At 44.0% G+C, this 4172-nt stretch overlaps 1 long non-coding RNA gene across 1 annotated transcript; it reads right to left on the bottom strand.

The window, feature by feature from the left end:
* Positions 1-511: 511 nt before the first annotated feature.
* On the bottom strand, positions 512-3923 carry LOC109768517 (uncharacterized). Its single transcript, XR_002234134.4, has 6 exons — positions 3119-3923; positions 2145-2270; positions 1755-1964; positions 1044-1121; positions 883-973; positions 512-775 (listed from the first exon to the last, which is right to left on the bottom strand). It is a non-coding gene; the product is annotated as an uncharacterized lncRNA (long non-coding RNA).
* Between the last annotated feature and the right edge of the window lie 249 nt (positions 3924-4172).

The following is a 4172-nucleotide window of genomic DNA, read 5'->3' on the forward strand; positions in this document are numbered from 1 at the left end:
CATCCCACAATGGAGCTGGCCTCACGAGCATATCTAGCGACAAGCTGGTTGGTGGAGCTGAAGGAGTGCCAGACTTCTTTTGCGTAGGGACATCTGAGAATGAGGTGTATAGCTGATTCAATAACCTGGTCACAGTTGCAGCAGCTATCATGATGATCCCAGTTTCTACGAAGGAGCCGGTCAGCAGTCCATAGCCGATTCTGCAAGAGCGTCCACATGAAAATTTTTACTTTGCCTTCAGCTTTGATCTTCCAAACATTAGCCAGGGCCGGGCTTGGGATTCTTGTCTTGAACTGGATGTCATAAGCCGATTTGGCTGAGTAAACATTGTTTGTGGTGAGAGTCCATTCAATCAAGTCCTCATTCATGTTGTCGAGGATGTCCTGTTTAACTGCCTGCACCTTCGTCCATAAGCATAGGAATTCCTCCAATTCAGCAGCTCCGTCCATCCTGTTAAGGCCTCTCATCCATCTGTCATCACTAGTAAGCGTGCACGTGCAACGCACGTCTCTCAAATATAACACATGTCTTTTGAAATCTATTTATTTTTAAGTAAATGTGCCCGGATGTTGCAACAACATCCTCGCGTTCCCTAATGACAAATATGTGTTCTATGCTTCTACTTATCCTCTTCACTAGATCTCACACATCTCATGAGTGGTATTCACCTGGTCGCCTCGTCATCAGGTATGGGGACACATGCTTGGGGTTGTCATGGTCGAACGTGTGCTTCGCAAACTCCATCTCCTTGCTGGCTCTTTTTTTTAACCGCAAACTGTAGAACAACAATTCTATGGTCAAAATTTCATTAATATAGTATGGTATAAGGGGGGAGGGAAAAACAGAGCAAAAATTATTCAAGATACAATTGGTTACAAACACCTCAGCCAATGCCAGTTCTAGGTATCATATGGAAAGAAAATCTAGCTTGAAAGACTTCTTTGGTCGGAGCAAGCGTCGAAGCTCCCTGAACCTACACATTTTGCAACCTTTGTGTTAGTCAAGGTAAAAAAATAGCAAGGCATTGGTAATCATGAATGTACCATATATCAAGCTATTTGCTTCGTTGATGTCTGGGTTGAAGTATAGCCGAGACTGCTCAGTCGTACGCAAGATAGCATCTGAAATTGAGTGTAAGAAAGACTTAAAAGTATTAGCAGACAACCTAAAACACAATAGCATGAAGCCAAAAGATATGCCAAAGGATACTAAGCATAATATTAACCCATTTAGTTGTTTAGATGACCAGATTAAATCGTAAGCATTATGTGGTTCTTATTTCAGTGAAAAGGAATTTGGTTGAATAATGATTGCCAATGCACGTCAGCATGTATGATTCAGAAACCACACAGAGCATAATTCAGGAGCGGATACATATGTTTTCAGAGCTTGCAGCTCATAATGAAATGCTAGAAAATTTTATCGCCCTACTAAAAACATGAGGAAATTATCAATGTCAAAGTTGTTGCGTCTAATGTCAAAACTAACTACTATATCAAGTTACTGAGATGGTTTTCTGTATGAACATTAGTTAATGAAAAAATATATGAGAAAATACTTGTGTAATTAGAACAACAAGAATTTTAAATGTGTGGACTTGGATTTCACAACTTAATGTGAACTAACACAGCATTAGAAAGAAGAAAAGCCTGGTACAGTTTGCTTTGCGATGAAATTTGATTGAATCATTCAGTTATCAAGAGCAATTGGATAACAAGAAGGGAAGAACAGGAAGGGAGAATCAGAAGGTTCACCTATCAAACGTGAGTAGTAGTAGTTGCCTAGTAGCAGGTCAGATAGGACGACAATAGGCAGAAGAGAGTCAGGCTGCCACAGGGCTTCCTCAAGCTGAAGAAACAGGGAGTCGGGGCAACATCACTGACTTGGCTGGGACCTTGGTGTGTCCTATCGTGTAGCATCGACATCTCATGGTCCTACAGCTGCAAGAAGCAGAATTCCTTGCACTACATTCAGACATAGCTGAGATTAGTTTGTAGTCCACGCTAAAACCTCTCAGATCACTGTTAAATGTCTGGAACTGAAGAATGCAGTTTCTCCTCTTTGTATATGATACGAAGTTTCTTTAGACGGGTAAAATTTCAGTAGAACAAAAGCAACTCTTAATTTTACTCCATATGTCTTACCATAGATATGGTTACTGCACCAGCATCCCTCTGTTGAAATCTCAACCACAGAAGTACCAAGCTATTCTTTGACTTCACTCCCAAAAACTGCATGTGCTTGAACGACTATTGCACCAGGAGACAATCCTGCAATCATGAATTCAATGCTTATAAGTTGAAAGGGGCAATGAATGAGAAATGCTAAATGATAGACCTGATGCATAAAAGCAAATAAAACTGTGATCAAAGGACTACAGAGAGATCTGATGTTGGTAAAATGCTGAGTTGAACTGGAACAAATCCTCGGATAAATCAGAATCAGATTATCTATTGTGGTACATAAATCAAGCGGGAACACACAAACAATCAGGAAATGTAGGACCACTTGATGACTATAAACTTGACAGTAAAGATGTCTCATTTTCATGATAGGCTGCTCTATTTGTCAGTATTAACACCAAAGATTTTTGCTCTTTTACAGCAAAGTGTGTACATAGAAAATTATGGTGCTTAATTCTGCTTGGTTGATTCTCTTGGTGTATCCTCCTCAGCTAGAAGACCGGAACTACCATCTGCTTGGTGCAGAGTGATCCTATGTTGGTTGATTACGCAAAGTATTGCCACTAAAAATGGGTTGTCCATGTTTCATGTCCTAAGCATAATGTTGTTGCTCCGTTTCAGTATGGTACTATGGTTACAACTTACAAACAAGCATGCATGTGCAAATAATTTTGTTTTAACATCTTAACACCCGCAAGCCATTGTGTTCTGACAAATGATGTTTCAGACTAAATTGATTAACTAACAGTGTGTCTTGACAAATGATGTTTCAGACATGTCTAGATATAAAAGAATTTTAGAGGGTTGTACATAGACCAGACATTGACCGGACATTCGAACAGTACATGAATACTTATATTATATACAGTGACACTAAAGAATTCAGTATAAGTCGATGCAACTATATGGAAAGATTGAGCTAGAAACCTAATTACATGGATCAATCCGTCAGTTAAAAAATGTCATTACTCCATACGGAAACAAGCATCCACGATTGAAAGCTCCCAAAATCCAAATCCGATGGCCATTACTCTGTACAGAAAAGGATTTGTGCAGGCGCATCAGGATCACGTCAGAGCATGAACGGAATGGGCCGGGACACGGCGATAGCAGTGATTTTGACCCACCCGGCAGTGGCGGAGGGGAGTTCCTGGACGTGGCGCCCGTGGGGCAGAAGCCGAGCGGCAGGCGGCGACGGCGACCGACGCTCCAGGAGAGGCCAAATGCAACGGCACGTGTGTGCCTAGAGGAAGCCGCAACTCCTCCTCTCGCGTCCCCCGCCGTGGTTTGCGTGCGTGGTGGCGACAGGTTGACTCGAGGTGGATCGAAAGGGAAGGGGCGGCGGCGTTTGCTGGGAGGTGGGGCGAACGCGCGGTGTGTCTTAGCCATGGCAGCGTGGGAGATCCGGTCGTCGCTGTCGTTGATCTAGTCAGGAGGAAGGCCGGCAGTCATGAGGGAAGGTCCAACGGAGACAGGGAGAGAGATTAGTGAGGAGAGGGAGAGAGAAGGGAGGAGGAAGGCGCTGGGCGTGGCTGACCGGCGAGGATGTCGTCGCCGCTTGTAGGAGAGTGGGCCGCGACCGGAGGCGGGGTCGACTCGGGATGGATGAGAGGGCAGCACACAGGAGGAGGGGAATGGAGGAGCGGCGGCAGTTGTTGCCGATCCGTTCTTCTCGACCTGGGGCCTAGAGAAAGAAAGGTGGGGAGGATCCGAAAATCATGGAGTTACGGGCGGGGCCGCAGGGATTGGGTACGCAGAGCGCGACTATTGGCAGACCTCTGCTAGGCAGAACATTGGATCTCAGACGTTCATTCAAGCGACATATCATTGACGTAATATGGTCAGTCGGATCTATTTAAGTTGATTTAATCGGAGGGCTTCGGTTATCCCGTGTACAGTTTTGTGTGTGACTTTAGGTGGACTCATGTTTGCTCTTTTAATAGTAGTATAGATGTAGAGCATGCCTGACCGAGCTTGATTTTGAGCGAG

The sequence above is a fragment of the Aegilops tauschii genome, chromosome 7, assembly GCF_002575655.3.
Source record: "Aegilops tauschii subsp. strangulata cultivar AL8/78 chromosome 7, Aet v6.0, whole genome shotgun sequence".
NCBI classification, from domain to species: Eukaryota; Viridiplantae; Streptophyta; class Magnoliopsida; order Poales; family Poaceae; genus Aegilops; species Aegilops tauschii.